This window comes from Neoarius graeffei, chromosome 15 (genome assembly GCF_027579695.1).
Source record: "Neoarius graeffei isolate fNeoGra1 chromosome 15, fNeoGra1.pri, whole genome shotgun sequence".
NCBI classification, from domain to species: domain Eukaryota; kingdom Metazoa; phylum Chordata; class Actinopteri; order Siluriformes; family Ariidae; genus Neoarius; species Neoarius graeffei.
In genome coordinates, this window is record NC_083583.1 from 76,015,630 (window position 1) to 76,036,424 (window position 20,795).

Below are 20,795 nucleotides of genomic sequence, written 5' to 3' on the forward strand. Positions count from 1 at the left end.
GCATTCAGTACTGGGGCTGGAGGTAAAAATGAAAGTAACTGCTTGATCCACCCTAGTCCCCTGTGGAGACCACTTCTTACTGGCCCAACTCATGGAGGTGGCCAAGTTGCATGCGGAGTTGTCCGGCATGTTCTTGCCCCTCCCCAGCTGCACTCACCTCATAGAACACTGTAATGGAAACTTCTAATAAACACTTCAGAATGCTTAGCAGTTGTCTTTTCAGTTATTTATTATAGTAGATCATATAAACAGATATATAAAATAGGAAAAGGAAAAAGAAGAAGAAGAGAAGAAGACACCACCTCCGGTGATGTCAAGAGTGCACTCTGAGTTGTGTCTTAGAAATGTTATCTATTATACTCTGAAAATATTCGCTTACTGCTCGCGTCTGTACGTGATTGGCTCAAGATTTTCTATGAAGCTTTGTTAAAGCATGCACCTGGAATGCTCTGATATGTGCAGGCAGATGCATAGTTAGGGAGAACTCAGACACCATGCTTATCACTACTAAGGCCACAGGAAGGAAGTTACAGCATTGGCAAAACAACTTTTCTCAGTACACTAGGCCACTTGAGCTCAACACACAGAAACACAGAGAATAGGAACGTTCATTCACTAAATTTCCCTCACAACACCACACTGAGACACCCCCAGGGGTAGTGGTACGTAGCTGACCTTACTGCTTACTCAAACACAAGAAAACTGTGATTTGGAATGAACTCAAGGCCATGCTCAAGATGGGAATAATCAAGGAGTCACACAGTGATTGGAGCAGCCAAGACTGATGGGTCAGTCCAGCTCTGTGTGTTGTACAGAAAGGTCAATGCAGTGTCTAAATTCAACGCATACCCAATGCCTTGCATTGACAAGTTGCTTGATCAGTTAGGTGCTGCTTGTTTTTACTTGACACTAGATTGACAAAAGGATATTGGCAGATCCCCTTGACTCTTATATCCCAAGAGAAACCTTGTGGAACACCAAACTGTACCTTACTATGCATAGAAAATTCACCAACATCAACAAACTGATAACAATCAGTTAAATAAGACCTGAGCCAGGAGAAGGCCATTCCCTTAGCTCCCATGACATTTTCTAGTCTATCACGATGAATGGTATGATCAATAGTGTCAAAGGCTGCATTAAGGTCAAGCAATACAAGCAAGGAAATAACTCTGATCAGAGGCCAGTAGTATGTCATTTAACTTTTTTAACCAGCAGTGTCTCTGTGTTATGGTGAGGTCTAAATCCTGATTGATACATTTCATGGATGTTATTCCTATGTAGATATGAGCACAACTGCTGTGCCACAGCTTTTTTTTCCAGGACTTTGGAGATAAAGGGGAGGTTTAATATTGGCCTACAGTTGGACAGCTGACTATTGGGCCTGTAATTAGCTGTGTTTTGGTACACACAGATCTGAAACTCCATGGAATTATGCTTGTGTATTGAGTGCCCATATATCTTGGAGTCTCCACATAGATATCAGTCATGAGTCTACATTACATTACATTACATGGCATTTAGCAGACGCTCTTATCCAGAGCGATGTACAATGATTGTAAAAGTCAGATATACTAAGTATTGAACTTCTAGACAAGAAAGTTCTAGTGCCAACTGAACAAATGACAGCAATATCTAGCGTAATATTCTGTTAAAGTATCAATACTCAAACAGGCAAGGAAATAAACCAACCATATAAAGTACAACTAAGAGAATTCAAAACAGCTAACCCAAGGCTAGACTGTACACAGCTGGGTTGGTCTAGACTGAAACACAGTTACACAGTGGACAGGGAAGAAGGGGAGAGGTGCAGCCTGAAGAGGTGAGTCTTCAGTCTGCACTTGAAGGTGGTCAGGGATTTGGCAGTTCTGACCTCAATGGGAAGGTCGTTCTACCAACGGGGAACCAGGACAGAGAGTAGTCTTGAGTGGGTTGGGCAGGAGTAGAGAGGAAGCGGGGCCAGGCAACCAGTAGTAGTGGAGTGTAGGGATCTGGCTGGCATGTAGGGATGGAACAGACACTGGAGGTATGCTGGCTCTAACCCCTTACAAGGCTCTAACCCCTTGAGAGCCTGGTAAGCTTGCATCAATGTCTTAAATTTGATGCAAGCTCTGATAAGTAGCCAGTACAGGTTGGCAAGCAGAGGGGTGACACAGGAAGAATGAGGAAGGTTGTAGACCAGGCAAGCTGCAGCAATCTGGATGAGCTGCAGGGGTCTGATTGCAGAAGCTGGAAGGCCAGCAAGGACAGAGTTGCAGTAGTCCAAGCAGGAGAGGATCCGCACTTGGATCAGGAGCTGAGTAGAGTAGGTGGTAAGAAAAGGGCAGATCCTTCAGATATTGTTGAGGAGGAATCTACACTTCCAGGTAACTGCAGTGATGTTCATTGAGGGAGAGAGACTGTCATCGAACATGACCTCTAGGTTCTTCGCACAGGCTGAAAGAGACCTAGAGATGTGCCCCAGGGAGATGACAATGTCCAGAAGTGGAGATTATGGAGCAGGAATGTAGATTACCTCTGTCTTGCCTCAGTTGAGCTTCAGGTGATGGTTGTCCATCCAAATCTGGAGGTCATGCAGGCAAGCAGAGATGTGAGCAAAGATCTGTGTGTTAGAAGTAGGAAAAGAGAGAAAAAGTTGGGTGTCATCAGCATAGCAGTCATAAGATAGACCATGGGCAGAGATTATTGGGCCAAGAGACTGGGTGTAGAGGGGAAAGAGAAGTGGACCAAGGACTGAACCTTGGGGGACACTGGTGGCAAGTGAGTATGGTGCTGATACAGTACCAGAGCAGGTAACCTGGAAGGAGAAAACAGAGGTAGGACTTGAACCAGTCTAGGGCTGTCCCACAGATCCCTAGAGCTGATAAGGATGACAGGAGGATGGAATGATTAACAGTGTCAAATGCAGCAGAATGATCAAGAAGAATCAGGCCTGAGGAGAGGGAGGCAGCATGTGCTGCATGAAGTGCCTCACTGATGGAGAGAAGTACAGTCTCAGTTGAGTGTCTGGCTCAGAGGACAGACTGATGAGGATCCAGGAGGTTGTTCCATGAGAGAAAAGAGGAGAGTTGGTTAGCAACAGCATGTTAAAGCGTCTTTGACAGGAAGGGGAGAAGAGAAACAAGGTGGTGATTCTGGATGACAGAGGGGTCTAAGGTGTTTTTTTTTTCAGCAAAGGGGATGATGTGGGCCCATTTGGAGCTGGAGGGAAAGTATCCAGAGGACAAGGAGTAGTTGCTGAGGGAGATGATAAATGGGAGGATGTCATGAGTGATGGTCTGGAGGAGAGATGTGGGGATAGGGTCAAAGGCACAAGTGGTCAGATGGTGAGAGAGCAGGAGCTGGGGGACATCTGAAGTGGAAAGAGAGGATAAAGCAGAGAGCAAGGGGGAAAAGACAGGAAGGGTGGGGATTGGGTGGGAGAGTGAGGCAGGCATGGTGAAGGAGTTGTGGATGGCTATGATCTTCTCCTCAAAAAAGATCATGAAGTCCTCTGCAGTGATGGAGGACTGAGTTGCAGCTGGTGGAGAGTTGAGGAGAGAAGAGAAAATAAAAAACAGTTGATGATGGTTGAAGATGGAGGTGCGAATTTTGGAGTGATAAAATTTCATCTTGGCCAATTTGAGTGAGGCTGTGAACTGTGCAAGGAGGGACTGGTAGTGGAACAGGTCAGCAAGGGCCCTGGATTTTCTCCACTTCTTCTCTGCTGCACATAGACTGATTTTGTAGGAACAAAGTGTTTCAGACATCCAGGGACTAGGAGGGGAAGATCTTGCTGGCCTGGAGACTAGGGTGCATCAGTTCTTTTTCACCAATAAAGATATCCTGTAAAATTTTTTGACCATATTCAAAAGTCTAATGGTGGCACCATGAGGTTCATTTTTTTTGCCAAAAAAACCCTTATTTTAGGTTTTCGCGTAAGGTTTGAATCACAATGTTGGACTCCATTTATTGATTTCTTGTGACCCAGAGATCATGTTAAGAACCTTTGCAAGGGATTGAGAAGCATTAATGTGATTCATAATACATTTGTATTGTTTAAAAGTAGTTGAATAATGATTCAATGAACAGCTAAAACTCAAACTGTGCTTGATAATCTATATTTAGGATATGTACTAAAAATGTGTATCTAAGATATTTGGTATACACTATAAGGTGCCATAATGTTTCATGAAAAGTGATCAAAATTTTGTCATAAAAGTCATAAAATAGCAGCTTTTTCCATAACTTTGAGCTCCTGGTACCACCATTAAACTTTTGAATTTTGTCAAAATATTTCACTCAGTGTGTTTTCTTACCAAAAGGAACATAAAAACAAAAATGCATCATGATCGGAGGAACTTTTCATTTTTAGGGGGCAACTGATGCACCCTACTGGAGACAAGAGGAGATAATGTGTCCAGTGATGAGGAGAGAGGAGAGCAGGGAAGATGCAGCAGATTCATTGGGGAGACTGGCAAAGGATTCAAGTCCAGGAAGGGAGGTAGTGACAGAGGAGGCAAGAGAGGAGAGAGAGAGAGAGGAGAGGTTACGATGGACTGTAACAGTGGGGGTGGGGAGTGATGAGTGGAGAGGAAGAGGGAGGGAGAATGAAATGCAGTGGTGGTCAGACAGATGTAGACAGGTAACTGTAGGATCTGTGGCAGAGCAATTTCGGAGGAGGACCAGATCAAGAAGGTTGCCAGCTTTATGGGTTGGAAGAGAAGGCAGCAAGGAGAGATCAAAGGAGTAGAGTAGGGGAAGGAAAGCAGCAGAGTAGGAGGCTTTGAGGTGGAGGGTGAAGTCCCCCAGGAGGATCAGTGGGGTGGCATCTTCTGGGAAGGAGCTGAGTAGGATGTCCAGTTCATCCAAGTAACATCTCACAGGGTCAGGAGGGCACTAAACAACGACATGGGGGCATCGTGGCTCAGGTGGATAAGGCGCCATACCATAAATCCGGGGACCTGGGTTCGATTCCGACCCGAGGTCATTTCCCGATCCCTCCCCGTCTCTCTCTCCCGCTCATTTCCTGTCTCTACACTGTCCTATCCAATAAAGGTGTAAAAAGCCCCCCCCCCCAAAAAAAATGACATAATGGTTAACAGAAGAAGAAACTGAAACAGAATGAAATTCAAAGGAAGAAATGGAGAGGTGGCAGAGTGGAAGAGGTGCGAACTTCCATGACTGAGAGATCAACAAACCAGTGCCACCACCACAATGACCAGATGGGCGAGGGGCATGAGAGAAGGAGAATGAGATGAAGAGGGCTGCAGGTGTTGTGGTATTGCCAGGTGAAATCCAAGTGGAGAGTTGGCCCATGCACATTCTGTGCAACATACTTCCTGGTTTCTGAGTTGCTTGCAATGAGGGTTTTTTTTCCACAAGTGCTGGTGTTAATCACAAATCTTTTTTATTTTTTCTACAAATAATTTTCCAGTATCCTTTTCTTTTTTATTGTACTTTCACTTTTGCTTTCCTTTTTCTACATTTAATTTTTTTTTCCGAAGAACACAGAGACCAGAAGCTTTCTTTCTTTTTTTTCCTCCTGTGTAAAGACCACAAGTGGAGGCCATCCACATCAGATCTGTTTTAATATCAACAGATCCTCAATTAAGGTACAGTACATGAAACCTTTCATCATGGCACACCTTCAGCTTGTTCAGTGTAGGATGTTAGTCATTCTTCCTCCATCGCTAGTGATAGCTTTATTTGTGATAAGTGCAGATTAGTTAGCTCTCTGATGGAGAAGATTGCAGTTTTAGAAGTGTGTATCCAGACTTTAGAGAAGGCTAGTGAGAATGAGAACAGTGTAGTTTCTGCAGGGGAAAATCTGTATACCCTAGGTGGAGTTAGCAATCCACCACCTCTGGCATTAGAGCCCTCACAGCAGGGTGAATGGGTGACAACTCAGCAGCATAAGCATAGAGCCAAAGCTACTGCTGAGGCTCACCCACAGGAGCACCACTCCTCTCCACTTCACGTGTTGAACAGATTTGCTCTTCTCAGTGATGCACCCACTGAGAAACTTGAAAGAACTCTGGCTATAGGAGACTCTATTATACAGCATGTGAACTTAGCTAGGCCTTTTGAGGCACTAGCAGCTTTAGTCAGGTGTATACTGGGAGCCAGGGTGCCAGACATAGCAGGTAATCTTAGGGTCCTAGGCAAGCACAGGTTCTCAAAGATAGTTATCCATGTAGGAGCTAATGATATATGCCTTCGTCAGTCTGAGGTTACTAAGAGTAACTTTGTAGAGTTGTTGAAATTAGCGAAGGCAATGTCTGATGCTCTGGCCCCATCCCAATGCGGTGTGGCAATATGGCTTACAGCAGGTTATGGTCGCTGAAGCGCCTCTTGTGGGTGAGACCACAAACAGGAATGGTGTCAAGACACATGATGAGCAGGTTATGGGAGATGTAGGAGAAGGGGAGAGATTTGGGGGAAGAGCTCAAATCCACACTAAAAGCCCAGCTAATCAGCAAATGAAAAACAGCTGATTACTTGTGCAATCGAAACTAATGGGTGAATCCTGATTAATAGCAAAGCAGATGTAAACACAAGGAGTATCACATGCCTAACAAGCAGTAGAAAGCAGAGTTTTCAACAGATACAAGCAACAGAAAAACAAAACAAAACACAGTATTCCAATCATAAAAAAAAAACAATTGGCAAAACACAGAAAACTTAACCTGCTCTAGAATCAGAATCAGAAACACCAGAAACACTTTTATTGCCAGTTATGTGGACACACACGAGGAATTTGACTCCAGTTTCACTTAGCTCTCATAGTACAAAACAGATAAAAAGTGTATACACAAAACAAACAAAAAAAATGGTGCAATAGGTGCATAGTGCAAAGTAATCCAGGTAAGTCAAGTATGAAATAGATAAATAAATATAAAGTATACAGTGTGCACAGAATGACGGTATGAGTGTGCAGATATTTTACAAGTGATATTACTGATATATGAATCTGGATTTTAGCTGTTCATCACAGAAAGGATTTTCCCTTTTGGTGCAATATGGTGCATAGTGCAAAGATGAAATAGTAAATATAAATAAGTATAAATATAATATAAGTAACAGTGAGCACAGAATGACAATATGAGTGTGCAGATATTTTGCAAGTGATGTTACTGATATATGAATCTGGATTTTAGCTGTTCATCACAGAGACAGCCTGAGGGAAGAAACTATTCTTGTGTCTGGTTGTTTTTGCATACAGTGATCTATATCGCCTCCCTGAGGGGAGAAGTTTAAACAGTTTGTGACCAGGGTGTGATGGGTCCGCAGAGATGCTACCTGCCCGTTTCCTGACTCTGGACAAGTATAGGTCTTGGATGGAGGGCAGGTTGACACCAATAATTTTCTCTGCAGACCTTATTGTCCATTGCAGTCTGTTCTTCTCCTGTTTGGTGACCGATCCAAACCAAACAGTGATGGAAGAGCAAAGAACAGACTGAATGATGGCAGAGTAGAATTGTGCCAGCAGCTCCTTAGGCAGGTTGAGCTTCCTGAGCTGGCGCAGAAAGTACAACCTCTGCTGAGCCTTTTTGATGATAGTGACTGTGTTGGTCTCCCACTTCAAGTCCCGAGAGATTGTGGAACCCAGAAACCTGAAGCTTTCAACAGCAGTCACAGTGTTGTTGGTGATGGTGATGGGCAGCAGAGTGGGGGGGGGCTCCTCCTAAAGTCCACTGTCATCTCCACAGTTTTGAGCGTGTTCAGCTCCAGATTGTTCTGACCGCACCAACAGACCAGCCGTTCAACCTCCCATCTGTATGCAGACTCATCACCATCTCGGATGAGGCCGATGACCGTTGTATCGTGCGCAAATTTCAGGAGTTTAACAGACGGGTCTCTTGAGGTGCAGTCATTGGTATAAAGGGAGAAGAGCAGTGGGGAGAGCACATAACCTTGGGGGGCGCCAGTGCTGATAGTCCAAGAGCTGGATATGATGCTCCCCATCCTCACCTGCTGCTTCCTGTTAGTCAGGAAGTTTGTAATCCACTGACAGGTGGAGGAGGGCAAAGTGAGCTGGGTGAGCTTGGTGTGGAGGATGTCTGGAACAATGGTGTTGAATGCCAAACTGAAGTCCACGAACAGGATCCTGGCGTACATCCCTGCAGTGTCAAGGTGTTGCAGGATGTAGTGTAGACCCATATTTATTGCATCATCCACTGACCTGTTTGCCCGGTAGGCAAACTGCAGGGGGTCCAGCAGGGGGTCTGTGATGTCCTTCAGGTATGACAACACCAGTCTCTCGAAGGACTTCATGACTACAGATGTGAGGGCAACAGGCCTGTAGTCATTCAGTCCTGTGATATTGGTTTTCTTAGGAACCAGGATTATTGTGGAGCATTTGAAGCATGAGGGGACTTCACACAGCTCCAGGGATCTATTAAAGATCTGGGTGAAGATGGGAGCCAGCTGGTCAGCACAGACCTTCAGACAAGAGGGTAACACACTATCTGGGCCAGGTGCCTTCCTGATCTTCTGTCTGCGGAAAAGCTGACAGACATCCTCTTCACAGATCTTGAGTGCTGGTGGGGGGTCAGAGGCGGGGGGTGGCAGAATGGCAGGGGGTGTAAATGGGTCTTTAATGACTGAAGGGGGAGAGGTGTGAATGTGTCGAATTTGCAGTAAAACACATTCAGCTTGTCAGCCAGTTGATGGTTCACTGCAGTGTTGGGGGATGGTCTCCTATAGTTAGTAATGTTCTGCGGGCTACTCCACACTGATGTCGGATCGTTTGCTGAAAGGCTGTTTTTAATCTTATCAGCAAAGCTCCTCTTAGCTGCTTTCACCTCCATTGTCAGTGTGTTTCTGGTCTGATTATACAGAACTCTGTCTCCACTTTTGTAGGCCTCTTCTTTGTTCTGATGAAGTTGCCTGAGTTTTGCAGTGAACCAGGGTTTATTGTTGTTGTATGTGTGGAAGGTCTTGGTGGGCACACACATATCCTCACAAAAACTGATGTAAGATGTCACAGTATCAGTCAGTTCATGCAGGTCTGAAGGCCAATTTATGCTGACAACCCAGTCCTCGCAGACGGCATCGCAGATAGCGTCTGCGTAGCCCCCCCACCTTCGCAGACGCTCTGCGCGCACCTCCCAAAAATTGTGACCACCGCAGAAGCCTCGCAGACAGCGGCGCAGAAAAGAGGGCTCTGATTGGTCCACTCTACATCCGCTGTACACGCACTTCCGCTTCCCTACTTTCCCGGTTTGGTTTGTTTTCATGACCGCCATTTTTAAAAACACGAGCGAAGATGGAGCAGCATGAAGAGCGGTTGATTGAGGAAGTGAGGAAGTACATACATCTATATGACTCCAGTTCTAGTCATTATAAAAAAAAAGTTCTAGTCATTATAAGTAACCAGAGGATAAACACTCCACTAACCACACCCACCAACTACTCCTAGCGACTTTGTGCCCCCTTGCATTGTGCCAGTGAATAACATCGCGCACGCCTATTACTCCCTGCTCAACGATAAATTACAATTGTCTGCGAAAAGCTATCTGCGAAAGCCTTGTCGCAAGAGCATGCAGAGGCCTTGAGGCTGCAGCCTCAAAAACACTCCAATCAGTGCAGTCAAAGCAGGCTTGTAGTTCCACTTTGGCCTCATCGGACCATCTCCTCACCGTCTTAACTACAGGCTTAGCAGATTTCAGCTTCTGCCTGTAGGATGGGATAAGATGAACCATACAGTGATCAGATAGTCCCAAGGCTGCATGGGGGACAGAGTGGTATGAGTCCTTTAAAACAGTGTAACAATGGTCCAGAGTGTTAGAGTCCCTGGTGGGACATTTAATGTGCTGTTTATATTTTGGCAGTTCGTGGCTGAGGTTTGCTCTGTTAAAGTCCCCCAAAACAATGAGCAAAGAGTCTGGGTGTTTTTTCTCCACGTTGTTTATCTGGTCAGCCAGGTGTTGTAAGGCCTCATTAATACACGCCTGAGGGGGGATGTAGACTCCAACCAGAATAAATGAGGAAAACTCTCGCGGAGCATAAAACAGTTTGCAGTTTATGAATGACTCCAGATGAGGACTGCATGATTTGTTTAGAACTGTGACATCAGTACACCAATCTTCGTTAATGTAAAAGCAGATTCCGCCTCCCCTCGTTTTCCCCGTGAGCTCCGTTTTGCGGTCCGCTCAGTGCAGGTGAAATCCAGGCAGGTGGAGAGAAGTGTCTGGGATGTGCTCACCAAGCCAGGTTTCAGTGAAGCACAAGGCAGCAGATCTGTTAAAATCCGTGTTAATTGAGTTGAGGAGCAGTAGTTCGTCCATCTTATTGGCCAGAGAGCGGACATTAGCCAGGTGAATAGATGGGAGCGCAGTGCAAAACCCCCACTGCCTCAGCCTGACAAGCGCACCGGCTCACTTCCCTCGGTGTCTCCGGTGTCCTCGGCGGAGACCATAGAGAGCTGCTGCTCCTCCAACAAGTAGCTCTGGAAAACTTTCCAGATCAATGAAAGCCAATGAAAAAGCTTTACTGGTGGTTATTCCAATGTTTATAAGTTCTTTTCTGGAGTATGTGACCAGCGAAGGAGGGCAAAAAAACACAACAAATACACAAAAACATAGAAAGTAAGAGAGAGAAAAGTACCGAGGCAACTGTCCGCAGCGCCATCTTGGATGGATCTTGGAGAAGTAATTCAAAGTACCAGTAGTTAACAATAAATGCACTCAATTGTCTACTGCCATCATATCAACCTAATCAGGATGGACCCTTGCAAACATTCTGGGCCAGTACCAGGTGACATGCAGAACAAAAAATGAAAGAACAAAAAAAAATCCATTTCAGGATTCTGAAAGAGATCCTGAGTGAACAAGGCACAACATTCATGTCACGCACACTTTCTGAACCATACAACTTAATGGGGATTAAATTGATACATATCACTGTTGACTATCCACAAATGGATGGGCCAGTCAAACAATTTAATCAGACATTTAAAAACATGATTTTTAAGTTCTTTCACAAGGATAGTAGAAATTGGGACAGGTGGTTGGAACCCCTCTTATTTGCAGTTTGAAAGGTCCTGCAAGCCTCTAAGGGGTTTTTGTCATTTGAATTATTGCATGGTCACAAGCCTCATTGTGTCCTGGACATCTCATCTCATTATCTCTAGCCACTTTATCCTGTTCTACAGGGTCGCAGGCGAGCTGGAGCCTATCCCAGCTGACTACGGGCGAAAGGCGGGGTACACCCTGGACAAGTCGTCAGGTCATCACAGGGCTGACACATAGACACAGACAACCATTTACACTCACATTCACACCTACAGTCAATTTAGAGTCACCATTTAACCTAACCTGCATGTCTTTGGACTGTGGGGGAAACCGGAGCACCCGGAGGAAACCCACGCGGACATGGGGAGAACATGCAAACTCCACACAGAAAGGCCCTCGCCAGCCATGGGGCTCGAACCCAGACCTTCTTGCTGTGAGGCAACAGCGCTAACCACTACACCACCATGCCGCCCTGTCCTGGACATCATTATGGAAAACTGGGAGGAAAGCTGAGCATTTCCTTGATCAATGTCCCCTTAAGGAGGCAAGGATTCTGATCTGCATTCTTGATGCTCCCCAGACTTCCCCTGATTGAGCAGGACTGTACAGAATGACAGTGGGTATTTAGGGAGGTACACATCAGGCTTTGGTGAACTCAGGGTTTAATCAGACCATAGTTCTTCAAAGTTTGATTCAAAGCAGAGCTTTGGAAAATGCATAATTAATGAAGGTGAAATATGCACACAGGGATGTTCACAAGTATCTCCTGGTGCCTGTCACTATCTAATTTAGGGGAGAAAAGCATAGTGTGGAGTAGGGGTTGCTTGATTTCAGATTTTTTAAAGTTGACAGTTATGTGATGAAAGTTGAGTAGACATCAACTAATTGCTGATTTACCTACTACATTAATAAAACCACAGGGAATAGGAATGCTTAGCAACAATCTTCATTTGCAAAATGTAATGCGTATGCTGACACATAGCTACAGAAACAAGTAGAAACAACAACAGGTTTCACCTTGACAGCAACAATTTACACAACAATAACACTTGTAGCCTATGCTACTACTTCCATTTAAGAGCAAAAGAAGAAATATCAGTAGAACACTTGGGAGAAAAACAAAACTCATGCAAGATCCGGCCTGTCAAGCCTATGAGTCACTGTCATAATCCTGCTCAATCATAGTTTTTGCTTATTGGCCCTGGTTTGCATGTAAGAAGACAAGAGCATTAACATGGGTGGGATGAAGACTCACCCACTGTCACATGATGGTATTCTCAAACAGAGAAAAAAAATTCTCATTTGGGGTGTTGGTGGCTGGGACAGCCATCTAGGGTTTGCACAGGTTGGCCAAATGGGGAAATCTGTCCTGGTTGCAGGCCCACCACTGCAGCGGGTTCTCCATGTTGGGAATACGTGGTGCTAAGACATAATCACATGATTCTTCAGATATGGTGCAGTGGTGTCCTGCTTTCCTTCCACTTTGATAGAGCGGCCCAAAAAGTTGCTCAAAATCTTGCTCAAGTTTGGCCTTTTTTCCAGTTACTGGTTTTTATTAATGGTGTCCTTGCTTTGGACATCCACACCTAGGATGAAAATGAATAAGCAAGATTCCCATAGCTGCACATATTTTAACATAAGGCAAAAGATCATTCTAAATCAATTAAGCTGGTTTACTAGTTTCATTCTGCATACCAACCTCTTGCTGCAAACAGCTCTCACTCATCTTGTAGCAGGCTTTTTAAGCAACTCTGGGCAGCCTCTCTTTTAATCTCTTTGATGAACTGAAGATGTTTGAACCAGGGATCTAGCATACAGGCCACAACAAGGATGGAGTCTGTCAGATCATTGGACTCCAACTTGAACCATGTTTCCAACTGTCATTGGACCATGTTTTTGCAGGCTCTTACAGCTGCCAGGTCAGATGATGTGCAAAATGGTGCTGATCATGTTGAAAATCAGTGGGTAGAAGAAAGACAAGCCCATGTGCAACTGACCACACATTATTTTGGTAGCCTTGGCCAAAGGTTGCAGCACCACCAGCTTCCACTGTGATGCTTTCATAGTGAGTGACTTCCAGATGCTTGGTTTAGTGACCATTTCATCCACAAGTACAGATTTCACCATGATCCTTTACTCAAACAGTCACTGGAACATGATGACTGTGGAATTCCACCAGACCAGACAGTCAGTTTGGAGCTTCTTGGGTTTCATGCCAAGCTGTTCCTGCTGTTTCCTCAGGGTGCAAGTGGCTACTGCTGAGTGGCAAAAGTAGCTGACAACTCCTTGCTGCATTGATAGCCTTCCCCACATCAGGTAAGACTAAACCTTCTTTACTGACAGTTGTAAAGTGTGCCCAGTGTATCCCGGATCTTTTGGAAACATTTCACATAGTTCTATGGCTAAAGCCTCACTCACAACCTGCCGTAAGTGTTTTGGGCATGCACGGGTCGCACAGTTTGCTCGCAGCCATGCCGCAGGGTCGCGGTGAACCTGGTGGAAAGTTTGGGGGAGGAGTATGGGCAAAGTACTTGTCAAGTACAAGTTGCACACCTGACTTCCTCGAGGCGTGGGAAAAATTGTGCTGTTAGCCTGTGGAAAGTGGAAAGTGTATGTCTGATGCATGTGATCAGTGTGTGTTCAGTGAGGGTGGAGTGTATGAGACTTGCATTTTACCAGTTTCCTGCGCTACGAGTTTGGGCCGCACTTGTGAAGCATGTGTGATGCATGTGATTAGCATGTTACAATCACTCATAACTTGCGTGTGATGCAAGCCAGGAGTGGGTATAAAACCAGTGTGTCTGCAGCATTCTGCATCTGTCTTTCAACTGAAGAACACTGGATATTTTGTGGGAAAAATAAAAAAAATTTCAGTTTAAAATTTAGAAAATGGGACCCAAGAAGAAGTGAGCAAAAGTAAAGTAACCCAGCCTGAAACAGCAGAGGGGGAGGAGGAGGAAGAATTTGATGATGATGATGGTAGCAGCACCGGCAAGCCCTGCACGGACAGGGAGAAGTATGCCTTCAAGCCGGCAGAAGGCACAGCACCCTGCCAGAGGGATTTTCACAGGTAAATACACATGCTTTAAACATTCATTTCAGTATCTACAGTGGTGCTTGAAAGTTTGTGAACCCTTTAGAATTTTCTATATTTCTGCATAAATATGACCGAAAACATCATCAGATTTTCACACAAGTCCGAAAGGTAGATAACGAGAACCCAGTTAAACAACTGAGACAAAAATATTATACTTGGTCATTTATTTATTGAGGAAAATGACCAATATTACATATCTGTGAGTGGCAAAAGTATGTGAACCTCTAAGATTAGCAGTTAATTTGAAGGTGAAATTAGAGTCACATGTTTTCAATCAATGGGATGACAATCAGGTGTGAGTGGGCACCCTGTTTTATTTAAAGAACAGGGATCTATCAAAGTCTGATCTTCACAACACACGCTTGTGGAAGTGTATCATGACATGAACAAAGGATATTTCTGAGGACCTCAGAAAAAGCATTGCTGATGCTCATCAGGCTGGAAAAGGTCACAAAACCATCTCTAAAGAGTTTGGACTCCACCAATCCACAGTCAGACAGACTGTGTACAAATGGAGGAAATTCGAGACCATTGTTACCCTCCCCGGGAGTGGTCAACCAACAAAGATCACTCCATGACAAGGTGTGTAATAGTCGTCGAGGTCACAAAGGACCCCAGGGTAACTTTTAAGCAACTGAAAGCCTCTCTCACATTGGCTAATGTTAATGTTCATGAGTCCACCATCAGGAGAACACTGAACAACAATGGTGTGCATGGCAGGGTTGCAAGGAGAAAGCCACTGCTCTCCAAAAAGAATGTTGCTACTCATCTGCAGTTTGCTAAAGATCACATGGACAAGCCAGAAGGCTGTTGGAAAAATGTTTTGTGGATGGATGAGACCAAAATAGAACTTTTTGGTTTAAATGAGAAGTGTTATGTTTGGAGAAAGGAAAACACTGCATTCCAGCATAAGAACCTTATCCCATCTGTGAAACATGGTGGTGGTGGTATCATGGTTTGGGCCTGTTTTGCTGCATCTGGGCCAGGATGGCTTGCCATCGTTGATGGAACAATGAATTCTGAATTATACCAGCAAATTCTAAAGGAAAATGTCAGGACATCTGTCCATGAACTGAATCTCAAGAGAAGGTGGATCATGCAGCAAGACAATGACCCTAAGCACACAAGTCGTTCTACCAAAGAATGGTTCAAGAAGAATAAAGTTAATGTTTTGGAATGGCCATGTCAATGTCCTGACCTTAATCCAATCGAAATGTTGTGGAAGGACCTGAAGTGAGGAAACCCACCAACATCCCAGAGTTGAAGCTGTTCTGTATGGAGGAATGGGCTAAAATTCCTCCAAGCCAGTGTGCAGGACTGATCAACAGTTACCGCAAATGTTTAGTTGCAGTTATTGCTGCACAAGGGGGTCACACCAGATACTGAAAGAAAAGGTTCACATACTTTTGCCACTCACAGCTATGTAATATTGGATCATTTTCCTCAATAAATAAATGAGCAAGTATAATATTTTTGTCTCATTTGTTTAACTGGGTTCTCTTTATCGACTTTTAGGACTTGTGTGAAAATCTGATGATGTTTTAGGTCATATTTATGCAGAAATATAGAAAATTCTAAAGGGTTCACAAACTTTCAAGCACCACTGTATATGCTTATGTAATTTATATTATATATGCTGATTTTCATGTATGTTTCAGCTAACGACGCCCAGAAGTGAGGACTTTTCAATCCCATCATTGCTGCCAGGCCACTGTACCATGCTCAGTGATAAGGACAAGGACATTGCGACACCCCCGTCCCACCACTCAGCAGGAGTAGGAGCAAGACAGCAGCTCGGAGTCAAAGTGTGTTTCAGTGCTCAAACTGTTGGGCTATTTAGTTGGGATTTTTACAATGTAATAAAATGTGTTATTCCCTTGTACTCGTGTTTTATTATTTGATGTTTGCATGGTAAATTAACATATACTCAAATAAAAACAGCAAATGAGGTGGTCTTCTTCCTTTCTACAATGCTACACGCTACATGATCGGTTCCTTGGTTCCTCCCCAATATATATACCCAGAGTCTTGCCCCTTGTGTCGTGTGCAGGTCGTGTGCACTGCGTGCACACCACACATAGGGGTAGAAAGTGAGATGTACTTCTGTCTTGTGCACCACACAAATAGCAAGTGTGGAATACTTGTGTAGTACTTCTGAGGCACGTCACTCATACAATGACCGTGCATCACTCATGAGTCTTACTGTCATCACATAAAAGCCCCTACTAGCCGCGCTGCTGACTTGGTTCAGGTGTACAAAAGGAGTACAGGTCCCATACACAGTGTATGCATTCTTGATTTGTCGCAAGACCCATAGAATTTGCATGTGCAGGACCAAAAGTCTCCATGGGCAGTCTGCGACCTTCTGTGGCGCTGAACACACACAAGTGTCACGCAAGTCTCAAGCACGGTTTTTTTACCGTAGACCGCCCGTAGCAGCACGTATGGCGGGTTGTGAGTGAGGCTTACGTTCATGTTACTGGCATTATCATGGACTGTGCAAAACACCAATATGCCCCATTCCTTTATTAGCTCAGACAGACTCGCAGTCAGCACTGTTGGCAGCAGTATGTCTCTCTGGCATCACAGATGTCCACAGCACTCAGGCCTTCAGCTTCCATCCATTAGTGATGTAGTGAGCAGTAACCTTAACTCTCTGGGGTCTGAAGGTATTTTCTGGCACTCTAATGATTTTGGCATGCTCTGATTTTGTTATTGATTTCAACAAATCTAAAAAGTATTTTCAAAGTCATATGACTTTTTGTATTCAGCACAAGTTCAGCTACAATAATATCTATAGTATGTATGTCATGATTGTACTTTTAAAAAAATAACTGATAAATGAAGATGTTGTAAAAAGCAGTTTTAGAACTGCGTTGGAATGTATAAAAAAATAAAAACTAAAAACATGACCTTACCCATTGTGTTGAACTGTTTTGCTCACTTGAGGTGATTTTGTTGAGTCTTAGGAATGGATCAAGCATAAAAACTTCAAATCTGCTCCATTGATTTGGACAATTAACTGGCCATGAAAAAAATTATGTTCTATGGTTTTGGGATAAAGGGATGGCAGTGGTAGGAGTATTCAATGAGAAGGGTAAAAAAATTCCATTCATTCAATGAGGAGAGTGAAACCCCTCCCACTACCATCTCTTAATCCTATCAGATTAACTCTTAATCCCATCAGGGCAAGTTACAATGGGTAAGGCCATGTTTTTTCACACCTTTTTGTTTATTTGTTTTGTTTATTTATTTACACAACAAGAAAGAACACAATACAATAAACAATAACCAATACAGTTATTCCATTCAATACATTCCAACACAGTTCTAAAACTGCTTTTTACAATAGCTTCATTTATCTGGCATTTGACTTTATTTTGGTATTTGACTTGATTCAGTGTGTCTTGAAATTAACTCTTGTACTATTTTACTCAGTTCAGAGCCCCAACCAACTTTTTTTACTCTGTTACACAATTACTCTATAATTTTGCTCCCACTCCAAATAGAGCAAAATTAACTCTTTTGAGGAAAATACTTTTAACGCTGGAAAAAAATGGCTCAGTCATTTTTCCTGTGTTTACACTACAGCACAAACTGGGAGCTTTGGTGTTGAGGTGCAAAGGTCCAAAACACCTTATCTGGGGATGTGGTCCCAGGCCATCTGCACCAGCTCTGCTTCGGGGGTCACAGAAGGTGGGGAGGGATCACTGCAGCTCCCACTGAGACTTCTGCATCTGCCAACAGGTAGTTTGGCCCACTCTTATTGAGCAAACTGCTCTAGCTGTCTCAGGTTTGAAGGGTGCCTTCTCTACATTGCATGTTTCAACTCTTTCCAGAGATGTTTGATAAGATTCAGATCAGGGCTCATAGGAGGCCACTTCAGAATGTTTTGTTCTTCACTTTTCTTGGGTACTTTTAGCTGGTGGACTCGTACCTCCATGAAACATACAGTGACGCAGTGAGGGAGGAGGACCTAGGTGAATGCAGAGATCTGATTAAGCCACCTGAGCCAGCTTGTGAGTTCAACACCAAAGCTCCTACCTGGAAAGAGATTCAGACTGTGGTTAAGGCTTCAAGGAACAACTCAGCACCTGGACCCAATGGAGTACCCTACCTGGTGTACAAGAGGTGCCCCAAGCTCCTACACCGTCTGTGGAAAATCCTAAGGGTGATCTGGAGGAGGGGGAAGGTCGCCCATCAATGGAGATCCGCAGAAGGGGTGTGGGTTCCAAAGGAAGAGAAGTCTATCACCATCAAGCAGTTTAGGACCATCTCGCTGCTCAATGTCGAGGGGAAGATATTTTTCAGTATCCTTTCCCACCGGCTGTCAGACTACCTTCTTCAGAACCAGTACATCGACCCCTCTGTGCAAAAGGGTGGGATCCCAGGGGTACCAGGGTGCCTGGAACACAGTGGTGTGGTGACACAACTGATAAGAGAGGCTCGAGAGGGGCAAGGGAACCTATCTGTGCTTTGGCTGGACCTAGCTAATGCATATGGCTCTATACCCCACAAGCTGGTGGAGGTGGCATTGGAGAGGCACCATGTCCTGTGTAACATCAAGGTCTTAATCATGGACTATTATAACAGCTTTTACCTGAGATTCTCCTCTGGCACAGTTACATCAGAGCGGCACCGGCTAGAGAAAGGGATCATCACTGGATGTACTATTTCAGTGATTCTCTTTGTCTTGGCCATGAACATGCTGGTCAAGTCTGCCGAGCCGGAGTGCAGAGGGCCCACAACCAAGTCCGGGATTTGTCAGCCCCCCATCAGAGCATTTATGGATGATCTGACAGTAACAACAACGTCAGTTCCAGGATGCAGATGGATCCTCCAGGGCTTGGAGAAGCTTACCACCTGGGCCCGTATGCACTTCAAGCCGGAGAAATCCAGGTCTCTAGTCCTGAAGGGAGGGAAGGTGACCGACCAGTTCTGCTTCTTCCTAGAAGGCACCCAGATCCCATCAGTCACAGAGAAACCTGTGAAAAGCCTAGGGAAGATCTTTGACTGCTCCTTGAAGGATACAGCCTCCATCAGGGCTACCAACGAACAGCTGGAGGGCTGGCTAACTACAGTGGACAAGTCAGGTCTCCTGGGGAAGTTCAAGGCATGGGTGTACCAACATGGCATCCTGCCCAGGATACTGTGGCCATTGCTGGTCTATGAATTTCCCATATCCACCATAGAAGGGTTTGAGCGGAGGGTGAGCAGCTACCTCCGACGTTGGTTGGGGCTTCCTCGGAGTCTCAGCAGCATCGCCTTCTATGGCAATAACAACAAGCTGACCCTACCAATTAACAGCCTTATTGAGGAGTTCATGGTTGCCAGAGCAAGGGAGGTTCTCCAGTACAGGGAATCTAAGGATCCAAAGGTTGCTCAAGCTGGCATCGAGGTGAGGACAGGCAGAAGGTGGAAGGCGCAAGAGGCGGTGGACCAGGCAGAAGCTCGGCTGTTCCACAAAGAGCTGGTGGGACCTGTGGCGACCGGTCGGGCAGGACTGGGAACCATACCAACAACTCACCTCAGCAGGCTCAAGGGCAAGGAAAGGCGGGACCGGGTCCAACTCGAGGTGCGGGCTGGAGTCGAAGAGCAGCATGCAAGCCAGTAGGTGAGGCTAAGGCAGCAAGGTGCATGGACTAGATGGGAGGAAGCCATGGATAGGAAGATCTCGTGGCCAGAGTTGTGGAGGGCTGAACCGCTCCGCATAAAATTCCTCATCCAGTCTGTCTACGATGTCCTGCCCAGCCCATCAAACCTCTTCCTTTGGGGCAAGGGTGAAACTCCATCATGTACCTTGTGCCAGGGAAGGGGAACTCTGGAGCACATCCTCAGCAGCTGTCCTAAAGCACTCGGAGATGGTCGCTATCGCTGGCACCACGACCAGGTGCTGAAGGCAGTTGCTGAGTCCATCCACTCTGCCATTGACCACGGCAAGCACTTGCAACCACTGAGGCATGGAATAACATTTGTAAGAGCTGGGGAACAACCTCCCCCCCAACCAAAGGCCCAAACAGGACTTCTGGGAACAGCGAAGGACTGGCAGCTAAGGGTGGACCTAGGAAAACAGCTAAAGTTCCCTGAAAACATCATGGAAACCAGCCTGAGACCAGACATCATCTTATACTCAGAGTCTTCCAAGCAGGTCATCATGTTGGAGCTGACGGTGCCCTGGGAGGAGATAATGGAGGAAGCCAGCGGGAGAAAGAGGGAGAAGTACGCCGAGCTGGTGGAGGACTGCCGCAATAGGGGGTGGCATGCAAGATGCTTGCCCATCGAGGTCGGGGGAAGGGGCTTTGCAGGGAAGTCACTCTGCAGGGCCTACAGTCTCCTAGGCATTACAGGGGCACGCAAGAGGAGAGCCATCTGCTCAGCTTCAGAGGCCGCTGAGAAAGCATCGCAATGGCTGTGGATACAGAGGGACAAGGCGTGGATGAGCGCTTCTTGGACACAGGCCAGGAACTGATCACTCCCGGTCAGGTTGCCTGGGTGAGGGGGTCTGAAGTTGAAAGACCCGAAACCCCCTGTGACCCCAGGTACTATCACTGATGATGTGTCCAAGATTCTGCATCACAAGATGTATCTAACAATTGTAAAAAAATAGCTGTGTGTTTTGGGTCTTTATCCTGTTGGAGGACCCATGACCTGCGACTGAGGCAAGGCAAGGCAAGGCAAGGCAAGGCAAGGCAAGGCAAGTT

The 20,795-nt window shown here is 45.3% G+C and overlaps 1 pseudogene; it reads left to right on the top strand.

The window, feature by feature from the left end:
* Window positions 1-20,563, top strand: part of LOC132899071 (uncharacterized) — a 31,083-nt pseudogene extending 10,520 nt beyond the window's left edge.
* Window positions 20,564-20,795: the final 232 nt, after the last annotated feature.